The sequence below is a fragment of the Bos mutus genome, unplaced genomic scaffold (assembly GCF_027580195.1).
Source record: "Bos mutus isolate GX-2022 unplaced genomic scaffold, NWIPB_WYAK_1.1 CTG686, whole genome shotgun sequence".
NCBI classification, from domain to species: Eukaryota; Metazoa; Chordata; class Mammalia; order Artiodactyla; family Bovidae; genus Bos; species Bos mutus.
The window spans coordinates 18,493-28,867 of NW_027220165.1; the positions used below are offsets into that span (position 1 = coordinate 18,493).

At 47.2% G+C, this 10,375-nt stretch overlaps 1 pseudogene; it reads right to left on the bottom strand.

The window, feature by feature from the left end:
* Positions 1-257: 257 nt before the first annotated feature.
* On the bottom strand, positions 258-4,155 carry LOC138987120 (testis-specific Y-encoded protein 1-like; annotated as a pseudogene).
* Between the last annotated feature and the right edge of the window lie 6,220 nt (positions 4,156-10,375).

Here is a 10,375-nt window from a genome sequence, read left to right on the forward strand (position 1 = left end):
GTTCCTGGGATTCTCCAGGCAAGAACACTGGAGTAGGTTGCCATTTCCTTCTCCAATGCATGAAAGTGAAAATTGAAAGAGAAGTTGTTAAGTCGTGTCCGACTCTTCGCGACTCCAAAGACTTCAGCCAACAGGCTCCTCCATCCATGGGAATTCCCAGCCAAGAGTACTGGAGTTGGGTGCCATTGCCTTCTCCATCTAACTCTGTGACTTATCTTCAAAGGTTACAAAGTCTTGGCATTTGGTAGTGACAGGGATCAACCTGCAGCGCTCGCCATGAACAGCTGTATGACATGCGCCTGCGTTCTGCGTTCTTCCATCACCTTGGACAGCTTCACAGTACCAGTCAGTATGTTAGCTGATCCATTGCCTGTGCATTCCTTCAGGGGACCAGAAAACAAGGACGTCTGGGCTCAGCTGACTTGGAGAACCGCTTTCTTGGTGTGCACCTACCTAGGTCATTCCTTGTCAATGTCGTGGCCCTCTTGCTAGCTTACCATCCCTTATGTCCCACAGCATTGTGAGTGAGGCCCTCTGTTCTTCCTATCTGTGTAGCTTTCTGTGTGCACCTGTATACCTGTGCCCCCTAGTGCTATGTGCATGTAGCAGGAAAAGGCCAAAGAGACGCCTGAGCCTCCAAGAGCCCCAAGAGACTGTGATAGGCCTTGGCCTGTTCCAATGTTGTGAAGAAGGTGCACATGAATAAAGGGTCTCTTCCAATACAAAGAATGGAACCTGAGGCCATAAAGGTAAGGTGGCATTGCTACACATCTTCCCTTCTGTTTAACAGTACCCATGCACATGGAGTCCCCAAACAGATGATGCCCTGGAAACCTTCCATTTCTGGGACCATAGCTAATGCCTCCCTTGGGAAGAAAGAAGCTTTTCTATCTCAAATGCACCAAGAGGGCTTGAACCACCCAAGCCACAGTGATTTGCTAAATGCCAAGACTCTCGGTTGCTCTCATTAGGCCCAGGTAAGACTCCCTACAGGCATGCATCTCTGCTTGCCTACACAGCCCACGTGCCAAGGAAGCCAGTCCCCAGTTGAGCCCGGGGGCATCCAAGATGGTCACCTGGAAGGCAGCTTCCTTCTGAGTGTCACCTGGTGCAGATCCCGTATGACAAAATTAGAGATTTTGCTCCAGCGAGACTGCCAGAATCCTCTCTCAGATGCAGACATACACTATTGCCCCTCAAGCCCCCAGAGTCAGAGGCAAGACCCCAGAGGAAAGAAGGAATTCACGTCAGGACTTATATAGTACACACCATGGGGTATCTTTGGCAGGACAGCTATTGCCTAGACCCTGGACCCTGAAAACCAGTAGGCCTCTAACTGCCCCCAGGGGCTTCCCTGTATCCCACTCTCCTGAGGTCCCTTGGGACATGCAATTAGCTCACCTTCCTTGCCCCCTCCCCATTTCCTTCCTCACAGGCTCATCCGGGCAGAGTCAGACACCCACCTGCGCTTTCCTTACCTCTCTGCACTGCCAGGGAGGCAGGCTAGAAGTGCCTGTAGGCATGCCACACTCACACCCTGCCTCTCCTAGGATGCCTGTGGTTTTGCAGGTACGGCATACTTTAGCATGTCTTGTGTTTTGTGTCACAGTGTGTGCCACCCTCAGGGAGGGAGTGTGCTGGCTGATGGGCTGCTCCTGGGCAGCACTGGCCCAGGACCTTCCCAGTTCTCCTTCTCACGTGTGTTGAACAAGTCTCCAGTGCAGCAGACAATCTATGCCTCTTTCTCCTTCAGGTCTCTGATCAACTAGGCAGGACCTTAGCCTCCTCGCCATCCTGGGTCTTGCTATAGCCACATCCACCATTTCAATAGGTCGGCCACGGCCCCCCAGACTGAAGGCCCCACAGGCAATGGTTTCAAAGCCCCACCCCACTTGATTGGCCCTTTGTGAATCCTCAGACAATGCACCCCATCTTCCTCGTCCAAACACACCCAACAACATGATAGAAATGGTGAGTGTGTTTTGTAATTGGCCTAATTGCAGATATCTGGAGCCATGGTCGGGAGTTATCACTAGGCATCCTTTCCTCGTTGCCATCCTAGACAGGGTCACTGCAGAGATCTGGCAACAAACCACCTTCAGACTGGGGACGCTCGTGCCTCCTCTTATGGTTGCTCAGCACCTCATCTCCTGTAGCCTTCATCTCTGCATCTGCCCTGGGCCGGACACACACACACACACACACACACACACACACACACACACACATATAAACACAGCCGACACAAGCACATGCATGTATACACACACATGCGCAGCACGGGGACACAAACACAAACGAGGTATACAGGTGTTTCAGAAGGTTAACACTACTGAGTCCTGCAATGTCGGAGATGGTGACAGTAGGCACCATGTGCTGCCCTTGGGACTCCCTATCCACCTTCCCCGATCTCTTCCATATTTTCCCAAGGCAGCTTGAAGCTGCTTCCAGTGTAGCATGTGTGGTGGTGGTGAGATGCCGAGTGGTGAATGTGGAAATTCACAGAAGATCCCAAAGTCAGCGCACAGGTGCACTAGGACCCTGGAGTGGACACCCTTTCAATGATATGCCTTCCCAGGGTAAGGGGAAGGAGTGAAGTGCTCAAGCAATCTCAAACTCAGTAAGTAACAGGAGCCAGAGGATGGCAGGACCCGTGGAAGAATGATTCTGAAAAAAGATACTTAATTCACCCTCCCTCTAATTGTATCACCTGGACTTTAGCACTGCAACCACAGCTGATTTGAGGTACACTTGCTTCACTCTTGGACACACCGAATCCCCAAATCCACAGGCCCAGGAGGTCACCTGCACATGCACGACCCAAATTCAGGCTCCACAGCCAGCTTGCATGAGTCTGAGCATCCCTATTTGGGAAAGGACAGTGTCCTAGATACCACACGACTGTCCCTTCAGGGCCCACCTCCACACCTCCTCTCCACATATGTTTCTGTCAGTTACGTGCATGGAAGAACCTTCCTCCCTAGGGTACTACTTCAGGGGATCATCCCACACATCTTTGCTGATGATCTGCTGGCAAAATGAGCAAGGTGAGCCAGCAACCAAGAATTCCATAATCAATCGTTAATTGTGCAGGTCTCAAACCACCACTCCTCAACAATCCTGTTCGATTCTGGGCAGTTTTGGCCTGACAACCAGCTGAAAAAGTTAAGGCTCCTAGTGTCCAGCCTATGGCTGGGTGCTCCCTGTTCAAAGCTCCAGAATCAGTTGACAGGAGTTGAATGACGTGCCCCATACCCTGCAGAAGACAGGAGAGATGGGTGCGGATCCCACAGGTGGATCATCCACACCCTTGCACACCCACACTCTTCACCCCGGGAGCCATGTTTTACAAATGATGTCAAGGTAACTATATTTAGTGATTACCGTGCTCAAGAAGTAGGGGTGGTCCTGAAGGAGAAGATCACCTTGCAGTGGGACCATGGATGGCTCTGCAACTGCACCTGCCAGGGTAGGGAGGAGGGAAAAGGTTCCTGCTCCTCCTCCTCCTCCTGAGCAGCAGACTCCAAGGAGCAGCAGAAAGGATAAGCTATGGCCCAGAAGCAAGGGATGCCCTGGATGATGGTGCTCCTCCGAGCCAAGTCAGGCTTCCTCCTGTGATGGTTCTTGCTCATGAACCGAAAGTAGGCCCTGCAGTTTTTCTCATGGTCAGACCTCAGTTCCACCTTCAGGGTGGCCAGTGCCTGCAGTGAATCTTGCCCCGGAAGCTCAGTCGATCTCCTGGGCCTTTCCTGGCCCTGTTCCTCCACCATCTTCTCTTCAGCTCCTGAGAGGACCCCTATTGCTTCTCTTCATCTGCCACAACCTCCACCTCCTCCATGATGTCTTCTGCAGGCAGCTGGAACCCCCACCCTATCCCCATTGCATCTCTGTCCACCAGGGGCTCACTGTCGTCCACTGCCTCCAACCCGAAGAGGGTGGCCTCTTTGCCTGGCATTACATCTAGTGGCTCCAATGTCCCAGCCGCACAAAGCATCAGGATGGCAGGCCATGGGCCCCAGCACCCTGAGCACCAGGGCTTACAACTAAGAAGGTCCGGGGTCCCAGGACGCCTCCGCATTCCTCTGACCACCTCTCACGCTCCTCTTGGCCCTGGTTGTGAACCCAGGCTGGGGCAGATATGAAGGGATGGGTCATAATAGCACAACAAGTGGTTCACAAATGTGGATCAGGCTGCAGTAATCCTGTGGGACCCACTAGCTCTTTGGGTGCCGAGGACCAGCCCCGGCTGAACCAGGGTATTCGAAGGAGAGACGGCGTAGGCGAAGATCAGGAAACAATTGCTTAATTAAACGTTAATTAAGGATATAAAGAGTAATAGAATGAGGATAGCTCAGTAGGAAAATTCAGTGGAGAAAAGAGGCTGAGATAAGGATAGCTCAGTGAGGAAATTCAGTGTAGAAAAGAGGCTGAATTATTCAGCCAGAAGGTAAGAGAAAGAACGACATGGTGAGACCAAGCTGGTGAACAAGGCCCTCCGTGACTTTATTTTCCAAAGTAGTTTTTATACCTTAAGTTATGCATAGAGGATAATGGGGAAGGGGTAGAGTCAGGCAGCAAGCCAGGCTTTCTTCCTGCAAACTTATCATATGCAAAAGCTTAGGTGATTTGCATCATCTTCTGGCCCAGAGGCCTGTTAACATTTTAAGACCTTTTCTTCAGAAAACTTATTTTTCTCTAAAGGTGATTGGTCAGGAGCCACCCTCCAAAAGCATTAGATAAAGTTGCATTCCTACAGCAAAGGTGTGGTGGGCTATAACAAGAAAAAGAATTAACTCAAGGGTCCCAGGTTACAAACATTAAAGCTACTATTTACACCAATTATATTAATCAATACACTGCCAGGGACACAGCAGGTAAGGGATATGGAAACTTAGCAGCAAACATTGGCCCAACAAGTGAAAATCCTTCACCAATACAATTTCTAATCAATCTTTTAACTACTCAAAAGAATCTGCGTTTAGACAGTTTAGAACATCTCCTGCCTCTCACAGTTGGGAGGCTCTGAACAATCACATGAGGCCGGAAAAACCTATTCAGGCAGGCTAGAGGATTTCCAAAGGAGTTTGTAGTTTAAACACTGTCACACCCAGGAATTATTAACTGAGCTGTAAGCTAACTTTTTCAGAGAGGTAGTGGGGACAGCCCCGTAAAGTCAGAGGTGTAGGTGAAAGCACAAAGCAGAAAGTAGGTAGACTCTGGTTTTGGGGGTAGATTGCTCGAGAATTTCCAGGGAGACTCCTGAGGCTTGATCCCGCCTTTGCGTATGCCAAGCCTCCTTCCTCATGACCTTTGTCATGGGTGGAGTTCCTCACGCTGGCTACCGGCAGTGATAGAATTCCAGTTGAGCTATTCCAGATCCTGAAAAGTGCTGCACTCAATATGCAATATGCACTCAATATGCAATATGCGGGCTCCCGGCATTTGGGGGCAGGGAGTGAGGGGGATGGTAGGGAGGTGGGGCTGGTGTGTGTAGGGTGGACAGAGTCTGAAGAATGGGTTGGCAGACAGCACAGGACATAGTGAACGGGCCCTAGGGAGATCAGCCAAATAGGCGGGGCCCAAGGCTATGAGCCACGCTCTGGCTGCTGGCCCAAATTAGTGCAAAGGCTGAGAGCGTGGTGGGTGGCACTCTTATGGACACGTCCCTAGACCAGATGGCGTCTTCAATGGTCCCTGAGCTCCAGCCCACCCATGTGGCAAATTGTGCTCCAGGGGGGTAGAGGGTTTTGCATCTGCCACTAGCCCAGGCGCAGTCATTGACCAGGCCCTGGAAATTCCAACCACAGGTTCCTGCTCCACTGTCCAAACAGCACACTCCTGTGTCCCTCGGGCCCGTTAATAACTGGGAACTCTCCCTGAGTATCCAAAGGATAAGCAGGGGCACCACGTGGCTGGATACTTTTCTCCATGGGATAGAGAACCTGTTGCTGTCCGGAGGCTAGGGAAGTAGGGAAAAACCCCACTGTTTGCTACAGTTGATCTACACTGTTCAGGGACACCAGAGCCTTAGGGTACAGAGCTCAATCTGTGTCTCTTTATCTCTGCTTCTGATATAGCACTGTTTTGGGCAATCCTTCTATGTGTGTACCAAGGGATGGTGTCTGTGTTTCTCTGTCTCTCCATGTTGTGCTGTTGCTGTCTGGCACTCTCTGGACACCACTGCTCATATGAGAAGCTAATACATGGTGTGAAGGCAAGCCCTTCTCCTTCTTAGTGAGTTGCACCAATGGGAGATCCGACTTTTTTAGTCCACGTGTTCAGATAGTTCTTTCTCAAACTTGAAAGCCAACAGTGGGTGGTCACTGCTGAACTTCAGAAGGGGCCTAGCGGCCCTCCTTCCATTGCTGGACAGATGTGAATGCTGCACAGGCCTTAGGTGGCTTGGCCACACTTTGCACAGATTGAGAAATAGGGCATGCTCTCCTGGCATAAGGGAACTCCATGAACATTACTTGAATACCTGCCAGGGAGACGGTAAGGACACCTCCCCTTTAGTTCCACGACCCACCAGTGCCAGAGACATACACGTCTGCCCATGTACACTATCGAGGCCCTTTCAACATGTTCCGGGGTCCAGCCCCAGCACCATCCAGGGATACCCTCAGGAAAAACAGTGTTGGCAAGAGAGAAAGGTAAAGGAGAGAAAAAGAGGCTGATATTCCCTGGTTTACACAGAAAGCCAATAAAGCCCCTGACACGGGACTTGCTCTGTTTACAGAGGCCACAGGCGCCCTCTGAATGGAGCGAAGATGCAGAGCGCCTTCTCGATTGGGTTTTAGATGCCCAGGCAAAAAAGTGAACTCAGAGAGCCTCTGTGCTCAAGGGAATCTGCCTGAGAAAAAGAGAGAAAGAGAAAGAAAGAATGTCACGGGGAGACCCAGCTTAGGTGCAATGGGTCTGCAGCTTTATTTTCAAAAGGGGCTTTTATACCCCGAGTTACACATTTCCAGGAGTGAAAGATACAAAGTCGTGCAGAATCAGCTCAACATTCCATCAGTTTTACGTTTAATGAAACCAGGACATTTTCTGCATAACTTTCCACAAACAAGGGTCTTATGTTATGTACATTATCTCCTGGCCCTGTGGCCTGTTAACATTTTGTGACTCTTTCTTGATAAAGCTTGGTCAACCAGAAAATCTGCTTTCCCTTTATCTTTCCAGTCTGCAGTCCCCCTCAGGAAACGGAGTTACATTCTCATGAAGCAAAGGTGCAGTGGGTTACAACAAAGAAAGTACTTACTAACTCAAGGGTCTTATGTTGCTAATACCAAGGCTACTGCTTGTTTTTTCTTGCATACCAACTATACTAGTTAATGCACTTCCAGGTGCACATTGGGTAGGACAAGGAAACTCGATAACAAACATTGGCTCAACAATGCAGTATAGTTCTAATAAAGCTTTTTTTTTTTTATCACTCAAAGGTTATGCTTGGGGTGTTGTGAACAATCATGTGCATTAGTTACAAGAGTGTGGATAAAACTGCCAAGCAATCTTAAATAGTAACAGAGGGGTTAGAATTAAAATGTTCCTTTCAAGCCCAGGAGACCTATTAACTAGAGCCTTAAGTTGATTTTCTTCAGAGAAAGGTGTTCGGGGAGAGCCCCCTGTTAATGTCAAAAGAACTGGTGAAAGGCATAATATAATAAATAGTAGACAGACAGATTTTGGTTTTGGGGCAGATGGTTTAGCAGGTCCAGGGAATCCCTCGAGTCCTGATCTGCCTTTGCCTGTCAGGTCTTCTCTGCATGACCTTTGTCATGGGTGGGATCTCCTGTTGTGGCTCCTGACATCTCTCCCTTTTTTATTTTTTAAAACAGTCAGATGTAACTCAGTCGCATGCTCTGAGTGCTCTGTCAAAGAGTTCTGACAATACAAGGAAGAATAATTATGAGAAGCAGAATTAGAGTGGCCACAGCAGCATAGCTAAAAATAGAAGAAAGAATTTTTTTTCCTGAAATAAGGTTCGAAAATGTATGAAAAATGGTCATTTGCTGCTCCTGTGGCAGTAAAATCCAATCGGGAATGTTCCATGGTCTTTATCTGAGTGTGAAGTTTTTCTAAATCTAAACTAATGCTGGAGCTATTCCATACCCCAAAATATGATTTCTAGTTTTCTCCCAGTTATAATCTGTCTCGTTTACTTTCATGGGTGTTACACAAATCCACAGGTAGTCGGCATGATAGGACAATGATAATTTAACTTTTAATGCCTGTAATTCAGTCCCAATATGCATTACTGCTTCCTCCAGGGCATCTACCTCCATTTCTAGTTTCCTATCTGTAACTTCCTGACAAAGCTAAAGAGCCATTTTTAGACATGAATGTGAACGTGAATGTGAAGTCGCTCATTCGTGTCCGACTTGCGACCCCATGGACTGTAGCCTACCAGGCTCCTCTGTCCATGGGATTTTCCAGGCAATTTTAGACATACTATTAACATATTGAGCAGTATGCACTTTTTGAGTCAATGATATTGCCGCCACAGTGACAGAGGTAATTGCAGTTATTAAAGCTGATATTCTCAAGAAAAGCAAGCTCACAAACCATCACAATCACATCAAATCTTGTAATTGTTGCAACACATCAAGACCGCAGTTATCATACCAATAAGTGATTACACTCACAGGCACTATAAGATAGGGTGGACTTTGTAACACTGCAAAGGAGCAAATATTATATTGAGGGTTCAAACAAGATGAGAGCATACATTGTTCACAAGATACTATGTTAGGTCCACCTGAATAGTTTATTTATATATTAAGTCTTTTTGAGTCATTAGTGAAGAGAAAAACATAGAGAGAGGATAGGCAGGCTACAATAAAATAAGTAGACTCATTTTTTGGTCGGGATAGGGTTACGTCCATTTGCCAGAGAGCATTAGGCCTAAGGCCTCGGAGATTTACTCCCAACAGTAGAGATGGATTAAATATTGGGCAATTTGGACATAACTTAACTATTTGTCTACTTGTTTCTTTTAGGGATATGAAATTCATACCTTAAACCAGCTGCATTCTGATGGTGAATTTTGTGAGAATTTTTGGCTTTGTCCATCTTTTTATGTATGTTTAAAGCCATTATTTTAGTCAATGCATCTGCCAAAGCATTTCCTTCATATAAAGGGCCAGACAAGCCAGAATGGGCTCTAATATGTCCCACAAAATATTTCTTATCTCTGTGTTTAATCTCTTTCTGTAAATCAGATAACAAGGAGAATATAGTACTTTTATTTTTTTGGAATTTTAACAGTCTCTATATGAAGAAACAACCATACAATATATCGGGAGTCAGTCAAAAAATTGAAGGTGTGGCCTCTTAAATGTTGAAGAGCCCAAATAACTGTTCATAACTCAGCCCTCTGGTCAGATGTCTCTTCAGTTACCTGAACATGGGATATTTTATCAATAATTGTGTCTGCTTTAACGTTAGAGGAATCATCTGTGAAAACTAAAATTGTCTCTTCTAAAGGTTGAAGTCCAGCAATGCAAGAGACGTCTGCTCCAGTATCTAACAGCCCTATTTCATTTCCTTGAGTTAAAAGATCTTTCGAAGGCTGTAATTTCCTGAACCCCCAAAGCTAGATCACTAGATTCAAATACTCTGTGGCCCCTAGCTTGAGAAGTCAAGTTTTCTTTTTCCTTTCTGATAATAACTTAAAAGCAAAAGCTGTGTTATTCTTTGACCTTTATTAATTTGCACAGTTTTGGTAAGTGACAAGATCAAAACTTTAATTTCCCCAATATAATCAGAATCTACTACACGAGGCACCAGAGAAATTCCTTGAAAAGAAAGCGAGCTACGCCCAAGCACAAATCCTACAATACCCTCAGGTAGGGGGCCAGCCACTCCCATTGCAATTGGAGTAACTGGAATGTCCAGGGTTAATATTGTTGTTAAATGCCCTTACCATTCCGCTTCTCGCCTAGCCTGGGTGAGGCCCCCCTGAGGGGTTTTCTCCAAGAAGTATGCTCTGTATATTGTGTATGCGTCTGCTTTAAAAGTTATGTTGTGCAAAAAACTTTTTATCTTCTTCAGCCTTAGGCAACATCTTTGGAGGCTTTGGGAGGTGCAAACGGATGCGGCAGTGATCACCTTAAATCAGAAAGTGGTGGATAAGTTTTTAAAGGTTTGTGCAAAAAGGGAGGGGACTCACCAGGGCCCCTGACTGTAGGGTCCTGTAAGCCCCCTCCTTCCTCGGGAGGTGGAGCGCAGTGTCCCTCTTTTTTGTTCATCAATGGTAGAAAATATGATCTGTTCAAAAATGGAGACCCACCACCGACCGCTATAGCCTCCCCCATAGGCTGTCTAACAGCCTCAGGACAAGGGTCCAGGACATTTCTAATCATATTTCACAGAG